The following is an 18,769-nucleotide window of genomic DNA, read 5'->3' on the forward strand; positions in this document are numbered from 1 at the left end:
CACAAGGGCGTTCAACAATGTGGCAGAGAGTAGGTGCTCCGTCTGGTCCTTCAGTAGTGCGGTTGATGATTAAGTGTCAACAGGTGTGACAGCTGGAGGCGTGGAGGAAAATAAAGACAGAGCAAACGCAGTGTGTCTTATATTCTCGTGTTTGTGTTGTTCCTTTATCATCGTAACTGATCAATCATAATGTTGTGATGTCATAGCTTTAAGGAAAAAAATCCTTTGTAAAAAAAAATCTCTTCTGGATCAAACCATAAGAACTTTAATTATTTTCTTTATTAATTTATTTGAATTAAGTTTGATAGCCAACTTTAGGTTATTCGTGTTGGTTTGCTTTTGATAGTGTTAGCATTAGCGTTAGCATTCTTCTAACTTTTTGGCTAATGCTAATTGAATGCTCAGGCTACACGTCACAGTATTTGATTTCGGTTGCCCAAAACTTTAAGAATTCCTCACATAGCTTTATATACTTTTGAGAGATGCTTGTCTTGTAGCAGAACTGCATTTTTGTGGAGTTTTTAGTATCTTAAACTAGTGTGTTGTTCTTCAGGTCTTTGTGCTGGTCACATTGAAAAAAGTTTCACTTTCAAGTTATTTAATTTCTAAAATGAGCTTAACAAGAAGAAAAAGAAGGGCCTGAATAAATGACCCTCCGTTTGTTCTTTCATTGGTGCACAGTTTCTGTCTGGTATGAGTGCTTACCAGGCTGGTAAAATGAGAACGCTGGATCTAGGAAGAACAAGTTGGAGAGAAAAGAAATAAAGGTGGGAACACCATCAAGAAGCAAAAAGAAATAAGTGCAAAAAAGGCAAATAAACACAGTGCCGTATTGTAGTTAAAAAGAGAGAGAAAAAGAGGAAAGACAGATGTGTACATCCATGAAGACGGCTAGAAAATGAGCCTGGAAGAGGGAAAAATGAGAAGGATTTGCACAGAGAGAGAAATGAGACGCAAGCCTGAATCCATCAACAAAGGGAGAAAAATGAGCTCGACAAAGGTGGCAAAAAAAAACGTGGCAGTGCTCCATGAAGGATGAACCACTTGAAAGAAGAAGAGAAGAAGAAAAGGGCAGAGAGGTCTGCATTTATTAAGAAGAAGAACAGAGAGGAAGAGGTCTGCCTTTATAAATTATTCACAAAGACGGATACGTGCCTCTGATAGATGGCTTTAAGACGCAGGTAAATACCCCGGGTTTGCATCCAGAGAAAATTAAAATGGAAGAGATGGGAAGAGAAGAGGCTAACAGAGAAGCAATGCCTCAATGTGCAGATCGATTGGATACACAGAGGAAGCAAAAAGTGGAAGATGTGAGCAGACCGAAAGTGACATTTCTGTTTGTCCAAGAGCTGGCGGGTTTGTTTGCACGAGGCCGGTATTATGCTGGGATTTCACGCGAGTAAAGATTCATCCTCTAATCTGTGTGGAAGGTCGGGACTTTACTCCAATGAATCATCTTAACTCATCGACTGAAAATGCCAGATTTATGTAGTCGCATCCAGAGAAATAAGCTGATCAATTGCTCATAATTCTGCATATAGAAAACAAACCTACAGTTTCATGAAAACTGATCACTGATGAGACACTATGGGGTGTTAGCTCTCTAAATGAGCCTCCCATTGCACCAAATGTCACCGGAAAGTGATGTGCTGTGGCAGGTGACTGCTTCAAGGACCCGGCTTTCATTCAATCGCATTCTGCTGGGTTGTTTATTTGCTTTGCAGTCACAGGATGAACAGTGCACAGCCCGGCCTCAGATTTGCTTGTTTTCACTCTGATACACATTTGGGTCCTTTGCCGTAAAGCGCTGGCACTGTGTAAAGCTGATTGTGAGGCGTGAGCAGCAGAAATGACGAGAAAAAAGGGCAAAGAGTCAAAATTCACCAGGACATTGAAAGTGTCTAAAGCTCTGAGTCCCAAGCTGTTACCTTGACTGTCTTGATTTGTTTTTTTTATTTGGCTTATTAAAAAGTTATGACAAAAAAAAAACCGAGCAACTGAGCTACTGCTTTCAGACTCCTGGAAGAATTTAATAATGACAAAGACTGGCAAAATGCATTCCTAAATAAAAGCAGAAAAATCACATGCCCGGAGGCTCTCTTCCTTTCTTATTGCAGTAATAGGTAATGACAAAAATCTGCAGCTTAAATTAAATCTATTTAAGATTCAGGGTCAGTTTTTGGATGAATTCAGCAATCATAATGTTGTGATTTGTTCATGACTGCAGCAACTAAACAATTTAAATGTGCTACAGCTCAAATTTGTGTGCTTGATTGGCTTCATCTGCCAGTCCTCTTTCCTAAAAATCATATTCCGAGACAACTCAAGTGCACACTTAATTACATTCCAAGGGAAATGGCTTCACTTGGAGAGGTACCAGTTTGTTTTTTAGTTGCTTTTGCATGACGTTTAGGTATTTAGGTAATGCATGCTTGGGTTTAGGGTTACAATAATAGCATGTATAAAAGAAAGATGGATGTACTTTTGAGAGTTTGCTAGTTTGGAGTATATAGGTGTGTGAGTTAAGGTGAATTTGCTAGGACATCCACTTCTGGGAAGATTATCCGGTCGTTAAGTGATGACGTGACGAATCCTACTTCCGGGCCTAAAGTAGTCTGCGTTTAATATGGCTTTTGTGTTGTTAACATGTTTAATGTTTTGTATTTTCTTCTATTTAATCTCAAAAAGCTCCTAAAACAGTCAGTGATCACTGTTGACCTCCCTCGGCTTTTATTACCGCTAATCATTTATTTAAGCTCAGTTTTTAAAACCTTAGGATGTAACTACAGCCCAGCCCATGCAGCAGTATATGAATGACTAACCTCGTATTGTGGATGGATTATCTCAGTTGTTCTCCTGGCTGAAGTTTGGTTCTTTTCAGCATCCTGCCATGCGATTACATTTGTTCCTGACCACCGAGAACACTCACGTTAACTTTTATCGAGTGGAAAAAAAGTTAGCTTGTTTATATTATGCTAACATAGCTGTGTCACTAGCGGTCACGTAGCACATCATTATATACCAGCTAGCCAAACTTCAGTAACCCTACAAACGTCACTGCTGTTTAGTTTTCTGTCTTCATTTATGCTGGAAGTGATAACAGAGCTGTACGTTTTAATTTGTTTCCAAAACCCCGCAGTCAGGACATGCTATATTGTATTTAGATAGAAGCTAGCGAGCTAACTTCCTGCTAACTTCTAACTCCGTTAAATGTCATAAATTCCATTTTCATGGATGCCTGGATGTTAAACTCAATTGTTACACCTGGTAGAGCAGAACGCTGATCATTTTATTAAAGATGAAAGACTTTAGACAGTTTTTCAACTCTCAGTAATGCCACAGTGATCGTTTGATATATGGACCTGCAGCGGAGCTTAGACCCAGACACGGCTAGTGACGTCAGACTTAACGACCGGATAGCGCTGCATATTAAATTCATGACTAACTGTACTTAGTAGGTAAATACTGTGGGTTTCTCTGTACATCTGAATCCAAACTGCCTGCTGAGATGGAAATATTTTCTCTGTTTTATACATATAAACAGTCTTGTGGATTCTTGTGAAGCCTTACAAATGTTCCACCTCCGTGGTTTAAATATTTTTTTTATATAAAGCACAATAAGTGACCTTGACTGCAGCTGTGAGAAGTCTGCCTTTATTTTTTTTAAATTGTTTTCAGTGGGAAAAATACTTATCAGGCCACCAGGGAATATTTTTGTTGCAATAAATGGCACCATATCCATCTCTCTCGATACATCCATGGGAAAATATTTCCTTCCATGCCATGGTTCAATCAACACTCTTCAGGTTTAATCTGTTTGGGGTTTTGTAACTTATCCCTTAAGATTTATCATTGGTTTTCTCAGCTCTTGGTTGTGGTTGCAGATGTGTTTGTTCTTTATTTTTCACTTTTAGTCACAGATCTCTGAATACACCGTGGTGACACAAGACATAATAGTTGTATCTTCCTGCTTTATGGCTTTTGGTTTTAATTTTACCTTGTAAGGAATGAAATGTGATAGCCTATAAACAAGAGCAAGCAAAATGAAGCAATATTTACAAATGGCCAACTGCTCTCTGTGTCTCTTGGCTGGCTGCTTTGGTCCTGACCGGTTGCGAGGACTCAGAGTCCAGGGCAAGTGCCAGGACCTGCTGGTGGGATTACAACTCCCAGCTGGCCTGGGAGTGACCGGTTATCCCCGAGCAGGAGGTGGAGGAAGTCGTTGAGGAGAGGACATTTGGGCAGAATGAGGGATTTGGATAGATTCTTAAAATGTCTAAATGGGTTTAAGAGTTGTGAAGGTTTGCTGTGAGGGGGCAATTCTGGAAAATCTCTTGAAAATAACGTACTGACAAAGAAGAAGCTCCTTCCTGTAGCTACATAACGAAATAAGATTTTCCCTGGTAATTTAATAAATGTCGCTATCATCTGCAGACCTAGCACTCCAGTGGTCAGGTATCAGTGGGATTTTATAACAATTATATTACTGCTGTATAGCTTATTAAAAACTTATCAGTGGATCATTAATTTACTGTATCATGTTCAGTCTTATTTCCCCAAACAAAAAACCCTTCAAACCCTTTTGGTCAAAGGGAATCCAAGTCTATTTGTGCAGTTGCCAGATGGATTTCTGCAGCATTTTCTGAAATAGTCATGACCTCTAATGAGTCATATTTCCAAAATCATATTTCCCAACCACTCCGATGACCTGGATCTGGAGTGGAAGAAAATGGATGGAAACAAAATACAAGACACCCAATTTAATATAATTAAAGGGTTTTTTTTTAATGACATATAGGAAAATCTGACATGTTGGGTTGATCTAATGGGTCTAATTTGTTATTTTAGTCCATCTCTGTCCACACGTACAGTCAGGTTAAAAAGAAAGTACACCCTCTATAAAAGTTTTATATATAAGATGTAATAAAAATATTCTTAAAATGAGGTGAACACAACTTCAGACTAATTATTAAATTCTGACATATTACACTGGGTCATTATTTATTTAAAACAAATTTAACCAAAGTGTAGAATCAGTGTTGAAAAATAAACCGACCTTTAATGCTTCAGTACAAATTAGCAACCAGGTACTGCGTAGGCTTTGGCAAAAAGAATGATAAAGTCATTTTTCCAAGCTAAATTACATCACTGGCTAGAGAATGAGAAGCTGTTTTTTTCCTAACTTCATCTAAAATCAAGGTTGCAGTGATTCTGAAATTATTAAGAACTGCCAGATAGCAAATGAAAGTTGACAGATTACTCAAAGGATAAGCTGCCTGATCTGTGGCTAAAGCTAATTGTGCCTCATCCACAAAAACTAAATAGTCAGGCTTCTAAGGGTGTTTTTACACCTGCAGTATCTAGTCTGTTTAAATCAAACTTTTGTTTTCCTCCTTGGTGCGGCTTGTTTGTGCAGGTATCAACACAATAATCGCACTTGTGTGTGGACCAAAACAACCATAACGAGACCCTCTGATGGCAGTGGTCCAGTTCCAAATGACTGTGGTCTGACCCCGATCCGAACCAACTACCAGGTGTACGCTGGAAAAAAAAACTAAGAGCTAAAACTTCCTGTAGCCACATGTGCTTTGTATTCTGGACGTGGCAGGGTACTATAGATGTGCAAAGGTCTATATGGGCTAACAACAAGCTGTGAAATAAACATAACGTGCCCATGTTCTCTAGAACACAGCATGTTACTTCCTGTTTTTACCTTTGTTGCGCCCACCTCAGACACATCTGGCGAATGAGCAGACTGAATATTGTCACATGGTTTGTAGGGAATTCATTTTGGTTTGCATTGAGTTCACTTGGATGTTTCTCTGTGTGGTAAAGGGGAAAAGCTACAAGTTTACCAACCCACCAACTGATTTGGACCAGAGTGAACGAACTACAGGTGTGAAAACGCCCCAAGAGTCAAATGTGAGGCCGTCCATCTGACAGCTAAAGCTTAGCCCAGACTGAGTCATGCACGAGGACAATGATCCCTGGCACAACAGAAACTCTACAACACAAGGACTAAAGAAGAAGAAGAAGCCGTGCATAAACGAATGCCTGCAAATCTGAATGAACCGAAACAACGTCATGAAGAACAGTAGGCCAAAATTCCTTCAGAACAATGTGAGAGACTGATAAAGTCTTACAGAAGATGATTACTCAGAGTTATGGCTGCTAAAGGTGGTCCACGGGGTGTACTTTGTTTTTCACACTGCTTCTGCATTTGGGTTTATGTTTTGTTAAATAAATAATTCTGCAGTACAACATGTCATGCTTTGCATTTCACCTGAGGATGTTCTTAGCTCATTTTAAGGATCAGATGACTTTTTTTTATTATGTCCTGAAATGTAAAACCTTAGCACTGTCACAGGGCGTGCTTTCGTTTTAACATGACCGCATGTTGTCAAGAGACTTCGGAGGGTATGTGTCACCTTGGCAACCAAGAAAATAGACATTTGAAACCCAATTTGTGATCTTTTTCTAAACCTGACCAAATAGCTTTTAATGCTTAAACCTCACATAATTGGAGTGTTAAAATCTGTGCTCTCTGGTGTGAGCAGTGAAATGTTTCAGCGTCAACCTGTCAAGGCTCCAAATGTGGACTTTTTCATCCTGTAAAAGTGGAAAACACTCATTTCATTTGCATGGACGCGAATCAAAAGTCGTGAGACCAGCGAGAGAAAATTCATGTTGGGGAACTCGAACACAAGGGTGGGACCTTAGTGTGCAGGATCACGACTCGGCAGTCGTGACTAGTGTTGTCAAAGCAGGATGATACAAAGCTCGAGCTTTTGCTGAACATATTCAGAAAAGACATAACTTGACATTATTCCTGAACAAATTAATACAGCAACAGTATAATGAGCAGAAAATGAGCTGCTTGGATACAAGAGAAAGAAGGGAAGAAAGGGACTGGAGTACATTGTGTAACATCGCCACATATGATTCATGTAGTATTTCTGTCAGCTCTCGCCGTGATGCATCGAGGCCTGCGCTTTGTAATCTGCAGAAGGCATCCGTCTCATTTTTCAATCCTCAACCTTGGCGGAGGAGCGGATGGATGCCGAGGCCTTCCACCGAGCGGCGGATAAATATAAATCTGTCTGTTTGCATTTACAAAACAGTTACTGTCTGTCTTGGCTCTGCAAAAGAAGCCCCTTTTATGCGCTCCACACTTTACTTGCACTGTTAAACCCTACATATGTCAGCAGGTGACTATTGACAGCTTGAAAGCTATTCTTAACTTTCCTGCAAGAGGCATAAAAATCCATCAAAGTCATCGTTTCCAGGAAATTAAAGGCAGATGTTATTGATGCTATTGCACTATTAACTTTGAATATCTATTATGTTAATGGTGCTTTGTTTTTTAGTGTCCTCTCTTTAGTGTTTTATTGATTGCATGCGAGTCATTTGCTTTTGGTTTTAAAGTGCTGTCGTGATGGTGTGGAGCTGCTGCTACTGCAACTACTGCCACTGAGCAATCTGCAACAAGCTTTTAAAAAATAAAGTAAATTAAAAAAGAAAAATAGGATCTCAGAGGATGGCAACTCTTTGGGGGGGAATAACACGCAGAAAACACTACTATCGCTAATATTTTCAAGGGGGTTGGATGTCCCAGAGCTTTCACACCTCCACACAAGATGGCCAGCCTCGTAGGGTAGGATGAGGAGGAGGAAGAGGAAGCTGCACTCTTCCTCCTTTCGATAGCGCAGAGGCGAGGAGCAGATGGTGCGAGAGATTGGAAACATCGTCTGGAGTCGGCCAACCCTGGGCTAATGGCAAGCTGTGCTGGCAGCGCCGCGTGAGTGTGTGCGAGGGGTTGAAGCTGTCGTACTGTGCAGAGCTGGCTTGTTAAAGTTCATTACTCTGTGTGTGTGCGCACATGTGTGAAGATCAGAGCTCACAATGTGTCCGTGAAGCTTTCAGAAAGTTTCTTTGTGATGGTGACACTAACAAAGAGATGAGCAAGGACGCGAGCCATGAAGCTTATTATTATCTTCGTCATCATTATTATTATTACTGCTGCAAGCCTGTGAGAAATAAAAACCGGTTTAGAGCACCAAAACTACAATTTGGTGGGTTTAAAATAAACGCTTAAGGGATGGTAAATAAGAGTAAACAGGACACAAAAAGGAGGCCGTTTCTGTGTCGCTGTTTAAATGTTCCTCGTGTGCGGAGCCTCTCTAATAGCTGCAAATAACTTCAATCCTGCCAACTTGTGGCACATTCATCCCTCCCACGTTTCTGAACACACAAATTCAGCTGGGGTTCACTGAGCATCTGAAGCACCTGAAGGTTTCCGTCTATAAACCGCTGAGAAATATTTGGAATCAACCCTCTTTTCTTTAATGGGCGTCTTTCATGAATCTGAGGATATTTATTATAGTTGTCAGAAGCTATGAAGCAGGCGTTACACCACATGATGTTAGTCCAATGTGAGGCTAAAATGAGGCTAAAACAGACAGAACAGTCTGCCTCCTCTCTAATTGGACAACATCTGATACTAGCAAAATGTTCTTGCAGCTGTTTCTTTTTAGTGCCACTTATTTTCCAGGCATTTGTTGCATCCATCCCGACTTTTCTGAGGCTTGTTTCTGCCATCAAACTCAAAATTAGCTAATATTTTTAAGGAAATCTTAAAATGTTGCTGTTTTCTATGTTCAATTTTGGGTCTGATTTACGAATCCCTACATTTTATTTTCATTTTACACACTGTCCCGACCTACTAGAAACTGTTCTTCCAAATATTGGAAATCAAGGGACAAAAACAATCACGAGGGTTCGGTTTAGGGTTGGGATCATCAACGATGATGACTTAGACCTCAGGGTTAAGCAGAACTCTTTGACCTCCTAAACCTCTTCCAGGAGTTAGCAAAGCATTCAAAAAATCACCAGACATCTCTCCAGCTTGTTTTGTGCCTGTCATGAGGTATCCAACAAAATATCTCACCATGGAGGAGTCCAAAAGATATCCTTGTACAATTTCAGTCAATCTTCTAAGGTCTAAGTTGTCATCAGTGATGACCTCAACCCTAAATCTAACTCAAACTCTAACAGTCCAACAATCAAAATATGTATTTTGCTTTTGTTAAATTGTTCTTCGTCCGTGTCAAAACAATCATTCCGACACAAACAAAAGGTTTTCTTTTCTTTGTAAAAAAGTACGTTTTGTCGTTCTCCCAAACAAAGGGTGAGGTTTAACAAAAGAAAAGAACAACAGAACAAAAGAAAGCGAAAGAAAACGATAGTGAGCGAACTAACAGTCGCTGTTTCGTCAAACTAGTCTGACAACATCAAAATCAAGCGGTCCTTAGCCGTGACATTCCCACTGTTGACATTCCTGATGCATCTCTACCTCCTTGCCTGATCTCCTTAGCGTGTCATGCAGGTTGTCAAAAAACCTGCATAAGCAAGCCACAATTGGCCAGAGCTCAACTTGTTCTACTTGTCTTTCAGCCAAACAGTAGCTCAGAAACTGAGGGCGCCGGGATAAAACTCTCTTCTCCACAGATCTCGTGCGGATGCCTCGTCTAGAATCAGTTTCATCGAAACAAGCTGGCATTGGTCTAAATCCACAAAATTCTTAACACTTGGCAGGAGATGCTACGGGTAAAAAAATCACAGTTGATTAACAGATTCCCTAAGAATGATCTATCTCCAGCAACTCAACATTCCCAGTGTGTGTTCTCAATCCTGTTTTTATACAGGGCAACCCCAGGGTTACCTTTTGAGAAAGTATCATCACTGAGGTAGTTTCTATGCAACCACGAAACTTTCAGTGGGGTGGCCGACCCGGCACCAGGGCCCAGAAGGTAAGATAATCGTGCATATATTTGGTGAATTCAGTAAAAGCTTGACAAACTCTATTAGTTCCACTACATAAGTTACGTTTTCATTCACCTTGTGAATTGAAGGCTATTATTCAGTTTTCCCCATGAGTTGAATTTTAGCTGGAAATATTAACTCAGTTATCTTACACCTTATTTATTACAAACCGGTGCCTTTTTCTGAAAACTGTTGACGGCAGGACGGCATGCTGGGAAATATGTTACTTGTGATTCCTGATATTGCTGTCTGTCATTTGTAGTGTGTCAGTTGTGCACAAGCTTGTTGACATAAACTACTGCAACAATTTGCCTTATAGAAGGTAGGTCAGTGGTATAGCCCAGGATACATTGTGGCTTCGAAGACCCAAAAAACAATATCTGCACTGGGCCTCTTTTTGTGGTTATAACCTGAGGTCTGTATCTACCAATCATTGGTGACTCCAGCCTCTCAGTCAGAGAACTGCGATTTTATTTTACTGTGCTGGATTAGAAAAATGAAGGGAAGATTCTTTTTCCTTGTAAAACAAAAAAACACAGACAGCAGTTTGATTGAGTGGTTTATTCCAGCCTAATATCGCTTTTTACTGGAAAGGAGATGGGGGTCATTGGATGGGTCCGAACATACAAGTTTGTTTCTCATTTCAAACCCGCAGTCTTTGTTGTTTCTTTAATCAAGACCATCGCATGACCTTAACAGTAAGTTTATCATTGTCACAGTAATGAGAAAAGTCCTCTCATGTCAACAAAGCACCTTTTTTTTCAAGCCTAAAGCACAAAGTCTCTCCAAACGTAATTAAATTGTTTTGTGTCCAAACCTGATGAACCTTTGCTACAGAAACACCAAAGTTTCTTATTTATTTTTGTTAACATTGATTTTTAGCTTTTTTTTGTTGTTGTTTATTTTCTTTGAAGTCACATAGATAAGCTTCCGATCATGATTTCCTTACCTTCAGCTGTCTGGATAAGTTGTAGAGGTGGAAGATAACAAGAATCTAAGATAGAAATCTGTGCTGCGTTGTTAAAATGCTCTTCTAGTTGTGCAAACATGTTGCTTTTCGTTTTGGGCCGAATGTGTTGAGCAACAACTTTTTTGTTAAACTAATTTGGCTTATATTCCTTCTGTAAGTGTTCTCTAAGCATGAAAATGTATTTTAAAGATTATAATACTGTATAGAGAAGAAAACAGCACAAATTGATTACACTTCAGGAGAGAAATCAGTATCCATGTTTGTTTACTCGATAAACTGTCATGGACTGAGGTAAGCTGACCTGAAAATACTATCAGATGTTGCACAATGTTGCACAAGAGTCATGCGTTACTTTATTCTGAGAAACTGACATATGGAGTGTTTTCATCTCTTTATGTTTGGCACTTGAATTTATGACTTTTTAATCACCTGTGTTTGACTTGTATGTCTGCTTTTATGAGCAATATAACTTATTTTATTGTTTGCGAAATGTGTTGGCGTAAGCCGCTGCTGTACAAATAAACCAGAACATTCAGACATATAATTGTTTAATAAATGTTTTCCAGTATGGAAACACATAAGTAAGGACAGTGCTGGTTATATATTTAAAATGGACGCACCATTCTTGTTTTTATACTGCCAAAGCAAAGTACTTGTTCAATTTGCACTAATGATGGCCAAGACTATAATATTTCTTTTAACGCAACAGCTCATGGTGTTATAATTTCCCCTTGATTTTCTTATATGTTTTTAAGCATCCTGGACCAACGAGGGTTTTTTCACTCATTTTCAGTCCAGTCCTTGTACCTGACCATTTTCAGAGGAATGTTTTTGCTGGTTACGCCACTTCACACTGAACAAAAAGGCACCTAGCTCAAGGGATGAACCAGTGTTGCGTTTAACGTAACAGACAACTTAGCAAAGGACCAATTTTAAATTGAAATGTCAGGCCTCAAAACTATCTATAGCAGATAGATCAGTATCTGAAAGTCATGTCCTTAAGAAATAACAGGAAGCCATTTTTAGGCAAGGGGCAACACTGAGTGCCTACAGCCATCTTTAAAACACGCTGGAAGCTCAGTCATGGTTTAGGCTACATTTCAGTCAGTGGGGTCATAATTAATGGAAATTATGAACACTTAAAAGATCCATCTGATTTGAATTAACCATGAAATACCATCTGGAAAGCTTCTGATTGGCAAAGGCTTCATTTTTCAGTAAAAACACAGTGGAACACTATCAGTCATGGATCAGTGTGGGATCATGTTGACAGCGAACAGAACAAAAAGCAGAAACATCCAAAGAAGAGCTTTGAATGTCCTTCAAGGAGCTTGGAGAACTATTCCTGAAGACTACTTAAAGAAAGTACAGGCTACGTTGAAGAATAAAGGTGGTCATACTAAACACTGACTTTCAAGCTCGTTAAAATTGTACAAACTCTCTTTTTCCCTTATGTAATGGAACTTGGAGATAAACACATCTTTTGCACTTCTCGCCATTAAATTAAAATTACGTTTTTCATGCCAGCTTGCATCTTTCATGTCTGCACTTCTTTTTTTCTGTTTTTTACTCTATCCTGATATGCGACACAAACTGTACCAACCACATAAACTCCTTAGAGGGGGTAGAAATGATCAAGGGATTAATGGGCAATAAAAATAAGCATTAGTAGCAGTTGTAGTAGTAACAGCCAGTAAAGCGGAGTGACTTTACTGTGTCTTATGAAGCATTACAATCCTCCAAGTGAACCTGCTTCTGTATTTCATGAGTGGAAATCTGCAGCTTCTCACTTGGCTGCACCTCCATAAGGATTTTCTTGTGTTGCAGCGAGTAGCTTTACCTTGTTTTGGAACTGAACTCCTCACTTGGCATTTTTCTGTCAGTGCAGTCAGAGAGGGAGGGAGCCTTCTCAGTCCAGTGGCAGTGACATCAGCGGTGCCTTTGGCGCCACTTATCTCTGCAGGATCTCCCAGCTGCCCTGGCATTTCCTGAAACGGGCACACACACTGTTAAACTTGAAAGATTCAGGGAACCATTTAGTGATTTAGTGCATTCTTGCACAACTCAGTTCTGGGTGTTAAGAAAGAAAAATAATCCTACATACAAATGACCCATGAAAAACACTTTGCTTCCATGACTGTTTTGTTGTTTTTGCTAAGTATCTATCTTCTTTGGAAACCAATAGATTTATCTAGATTTTGGTTCCACTCTGATGATGCATTGCACATTTCTTCTGGTGCAACTTGTGACTCTGATTTTATTTATTATAGCAAGTGTTTAAGCACTTTTACACATAAGAAAAGATGTATGGAGCATTTGTAACACACTCAAAAATAAGTGTGAATTTACTTAATCTTCATCATTAAGTTATCAGTTAAGAATTAACATAAATAACTCGCGGGTGCAATACATGTCATATCTAGGGCATCTGTAACAGAACCTTATATGGCTATGTCGGTTGATAACACACATTGGACATTTAAAATTACATTTAAAATATATATGTTTTTAATTTTTTTTAAAAGCTCTCTGTCAGCATGATCCCACATTGCTTCAGTAAAGCTGAGGTCCGGGCTCTGGGGAGGCCAATCCATGACTCTGTTTTTTCTATCCAAGTATGCTTTTACTGCACTGCCAGTGTGTTTGGGATGCCATGATGACAAAATGAAGCTGTTGCCAATCAGATGCTTTACAGATAGTATTGCATGGTGGTCAAAATCTGATGGTACTTTTCTGTGTTTGTAATTCATACATTTTGACAAGTTCTCCAACATCACTGACTGAAATGCAAAAAAAAAAAAAAAGATCACTGACTGAAATGCAGCCTCAAACCATGACAGAGCCTCCACCTTGTTTTACAGATGGCTGTAAACACTCGTGCTGGACCTCCTCTGTACAAACTGATGACAATTTGAACCAAAGAACTGAAATTTGGATTAATCACTCTATCAGACCTGTTGCCACTGATTTTTAGTTCAATATGTAATTTAGCATACCTCAATCTTTTGTCCCTGTTTCCCATCCTTAAGAATAGCTTATTGAATCCATACTTTCACTGAGAACATTTCTAATGAGGCTTCTGTAAACAGTAGCTGGGTCAATGAAGGTCAAGGTCCTGTGTCACATCTTTGATAGTTTCTTTTCTATATCTTATGGACATGACTTTCAGATACTGTTGATCTGCTAGATGTAGATGAACACTGTACACCATGCTATGATAATACACATTATAATACGTTTTCTGCCAATAGCTTTTTGATAATCACCTTGTTGGTGCAAAAATACTATTTTATGTATGTTAAACTGTGTAACCATTGACATTTTTCATAGATTCAACCAAAGAAACTGGATCAAATTATGGCTGAACTCAAAATGAGTGAAAAAGCAGCTTATGTCCAAAGAAAACTTTGAAATCCAATACTTGGATTTGAAAGAGAACTATTGCTCAAAAACACTTGCTCAAAAACATTTTATAGTCTGGCTCTTTGAAAGCAAAATATAAAGGGGGTGGCTCAAGACTTTTGCACAGTAGTGTACAACAAGATACATATTAAAAAACATAATGCACATATTTGAAACTATTCTTAAAAAACTGAGAAAACCATAGGTTATATTATGATCACGTCAGGTTTTTAACATTTTCATTTAAAGTCAGCCAGGTTGGTGTCAGTTTTTCTAACTGCAGCATAGAAAGCATTTTCCTAATCCAGTTATTAAACGATGGAGCTTTATCTGATTTCCACTGCAGGAGAATAAGTCTTTGGGTCATTAACGAAGCAAAAGTTATGCCTTTGCTTATGTTCAGAAACCGAGACCCCACCCCGACAATGGAGATACTAAGTGGGGAAAGTAGTATTACCTTTCTACACTTGCATGACAGAACTTCAGAAATGTTTTTGAAATGCAGCAGCATGAAAGGAATAATGTTCAGAGGAGAAATGTCCCCTAGCATTTTTGGCAATGTTGAGATCATGGAAGTTGCTGGGTTGCACTTCCATCCATCCATCCATCCATCCTGAATGACCAAGCTTCTCACTCTTTCTTAAAGGGAGAGCCCCTACAACTTCAAAGGAAGCTCTAGCTTCCATCACTTAAACTCATATTTTGATACAAGAGGTATCCACACTCAGCTAGCAGTCCAAATCTCAAAGCTATTTCATTTGAAACAATTTAAAAGGAACAAAAATGGTCAACTATCAAAATTTAGAAGCAGAATCCAGAAGATGTTCACCATTGTTTCTTTTATAAATAACTTCAATGGGCTTTTTATCTGGATTTTCATCACAAGTAGTCAGAAGAAAAATAATAAGTGGGTGAAAAAAAACTATATTTAACCGCTTTACCTGGAAAACCTAACAAGATAAGTTAATTTTACCTTATTATTCCTAATAAATAAATCAAAGGAGGGCAAATTTAGCTTGCTCTGCTCAAAAATGTAATTTCCCTATAACTGCTTCCCCGTGATACATGACCTTTGCGGTGCAGGATGATGACCACGAGTTGAAAGAAATACTCCCAGTTTCATGGACCTAATATCTAAAAAAAAAAATCATTTCTAAAAATCATTCAACAAGCATAGTGTGGAAACTTAAAACCTGGAGTTTTTGTGACTAAAGTATACACACAGAGTTCAGCAGTGAGCCCCTTTTTCCTCATGATTAAAAACACTACCACACCAAGGATGGATTTGTAGATCCGACTGTATATAGTAGTACAGGTGAGCTGTGTGCAGATGTCATGTTATGGCCTGTTTCTCTCCCACACAGAAGCCCCAGTGGTATTGTGGGGGTGGGAGTGGCAGAGAACAGCCATCTGCTGCAGGAGAACAGCTATTTTTCATCAAGGGAGGGAAAAGGTGAGACAGACAGCAAAGAAGGAGTGAAAGATGGGGGAAGACAGCAATAAGGCCATAAGGTTAAAGTCTCCAGATTTAGACTGGTGTGAAACTCATCTTAGCATTTCTTCTTGATTTATGGTAGCTTAAAGTGAACCTATTGTTACGGTTGGAAGGAGGACTCAAGCGCAGGACTCCGGTACTGATGCTTACAAGAAGAGTTTATTTACAAGTCACCAGGTGTATATACAAGAATGTGCAGGGGGGGTGTTATATACAGCTGAGTGGGGTAAGAAGGGGTCTCCAGGGAAGTCCAAGGGAAAGCATACGTTCTTCAGAATATCCACTCACACGATCACAGGTTCACACTCCAACACTGCCACACGGGAAACACACGGGGAAAAAATCCAAGAGGTTCTGTAGACAGGGAGACAGGGTTAAGGACGATGCACAGAGGAAAACACTCTTCACTAAACTTGCTGTAGCTTTGACTTTACTAACGCGTGGTAGACAACGATCCAGCGACGAACAGCAGTCACCTCCTGGCTTAAATGCTGCTCCCCTTAATGAGACACCTGGGTCTCATCTCCCGAGGGCGTGGGCCAAGGGCATGAACCCACAGTGAGTTCCGCCCCGGCGAGAGAGAAGAGGAAGAGAAACAGAGAGGGCTGATCAGCGTGCAGCTGATCCGCCTGGCCGTGACAGTACCCCCCCCCCCTGACGGGAGCCTCCCGGCGACCCCCAGGCTTGTCAGGGTGAGCCGCATGGAACGCCCGCACCACACCCCGATCCAAGAGGGCCGCCCGCGGGATCCAAGAACGCTCCTCCATCCCGTAGCCCTCCCAATCCACCAGATACTGCAGACCGCGCCCCCGGCACCGGACATCCATGATCCGCGAAACGGTGAAAGCCGGGTGGCCATCAATGACCCGGGCGGGTGGAGGGGGTCCGGAAGGAGGGCACAGAGGACTAGAGAGACACGGCTTCACTTGCGACACGTGGAAGGAGTTATGGATCCTCATATTCCAGGGCAGGCGAAGGCAGACAGAGACAGGGTTAATCACAGAGTCGACCTCAAAGGGACCGATGAAAGTGGGAGACAGTTTCTTGGACTCAGACCTGAGTGGGATGAATCTGGTAGACAGCCAAACCTTTTGTCCAGGTGTGTAGGTGGGAGCAGGGGTCCGGTGGCGATCCGCCAGGCGCTTATTGCGTTCCTCCGTGCGGAGAAGGGAGGCCCGAGTCGCTCTCCAGGCGCGCCGACACCTCCGAAGATGCTGTTGGACAGAGGGAACAAAGTGCTCACCCTCGACGGCTGGGAAGAGTGGCGGTTGATAGCCCAAGGACACCTCGAAAGGGGACACACCGGTGGCAGAGGAGGTAAGGCTGTTATGAGCATACTCAATCCATGACAGTTGCTCGCTCCAAGTTGACTGGTTAGTGGAGACCAGGCACCGGAGAGCTGCTTCGAGCTCCTGGTTGGCACGCTCCGTTTGGCCATTCGTCTGCGGGTGGAAACCAGAGGAGAGACTGACCTGAGCTCCGAGGGCACTGCAGAACTCCTTCCATACACGCGACGTGAACTGCGGTCCTCTGTCTGACACAATGTCCGTGGGGATGCCATGGAGGCGAAACACGTGGTCAGCTAGCAGCCGGGCGGTCTCTAGAGCAGTGGGGAGCTTAGGGAGGGCGACAAAATGAGCAGCCTTGGAGAAGCGGTCCACAATGGTGAGAATCACAGAGTTACCTGACGAGACGGGCAGACCAGTGATGAAGTCAACAGTGATGTGCGACCAAGGGCGGCTCGGAGTCGGCAGAGGGTAAAGGAGGCCAGTGGGTGGTTGATGGACGCTCTTGTTTTGAGCGCAGGTCGAGCATGCGGAAATATACTCGCGGACGTCTTTGGCAAGGGAAGGCCACCAGGCGAAACGTTGGAGGAAGGTAATAGTGCGGTGGACCCCCGGGTGGCAGGTGAATCTGGCAGTATGAGCCCAATGTAACACTCGTGACCTTACTGAGGGGGGGACGAAGAGCAACCCTGGAGGGCCCGTTCCGGGGTCCGGTTCTGTCCGCTGAGCCTCTCGAATAGCCGACTCGATCTCCCAGGTCAGGGCCCCGACTACACAGGTGGGCGGTAGAATGGGAGAGTCCCGAGTTGCGTCTTCGGAGGCGGCGAATGGGCGTGAGAGGGCGTCTGGCTTGACATTACGGGAACCGGGTCTGTAAGTGATCGTAAACTGGAATCTAGTGAAAAACAGGGCCCACCTGGCTTGCCTGGCGTTGAGGCGTTTTGCCGATCGAATGTACTCCAAGTTCTTGTGATCGGTCCAGACCACAAACGGCTGGGCAGCACCCTCTAACCAATGGCGCCACTCCTCCAGGGCTAGCTTGATGGCTAGTAGCTCTCGATCTCCCACATCATAGTTGCTCTCTGCAGAGGTGAGACGGCATGAAAAGTAGGCACAGGGATGCAGCTTACCTCCTTGCTGCTGGGAAAGCACCGCCCCCACTCCAGCGTCCGAGGCATCCACCTCCACAACGAACTGCCGGTCGAGATCGGGTTGGACGAGAATGGGCGCCGAGGCAAAGCGGTCCTTCAGATGGGCAAACGCACGTTGAGCCAGCCCATCCCAGCAGAAGGGAACCTTGGGAGAAGTAAGACGGGTCAGAGGCAGGACCAGTTTACTATAGTTGCGAACAAAGCGCCGATAAAAGTTCGCGAACCCCAGAAAGCTTTGAAGCTGTTTACGGTTAGAGGGGGTCGGCCAGTCAACAACGGCTTGAACCTTTGCGGGATCAGTCTTGAGGTTACCCCGATCTATGACGTGGCCCAGGAAGGAAACAGTTGAGACATGAAACTCACACTTCTCCCCTTTAACAAAGAGACGATTTTCGAGGAGACGCTGAAGCACTTGCCTGACATGGCGTCGGTGGTCGGCGACAGACTGGGAGAAGATGAGGATGTCATCCAAGTAAATGAAAACGAAATAGTCGATGAAATCTCGGAGCACGTCATTCACGAGAGCCTGAAACACAGCTGGAGCATTGGTGAGACCAAAAGGCATCACAAGATATTCGAAATGGCCCAGGTGAGTATTGAAAGCCGTCTTCCACTCGTCTCCCTCCCTAATCCTCACCAGATG

The sequence above is a fragment of the Astatotilapia calliptera genome, chromosome 23 (assembly GCF_900246225.1).
Source record: "Astatotilapia calliptera chromosome 23, fAstCal1.2, whole genome shotgun sequence".
NCBI lineage: Eukaryota > Metazoa > Chordata > Actinopteri > Cichliformes > Cichlidae > Astatotilapia > Astatotilapia calliptera.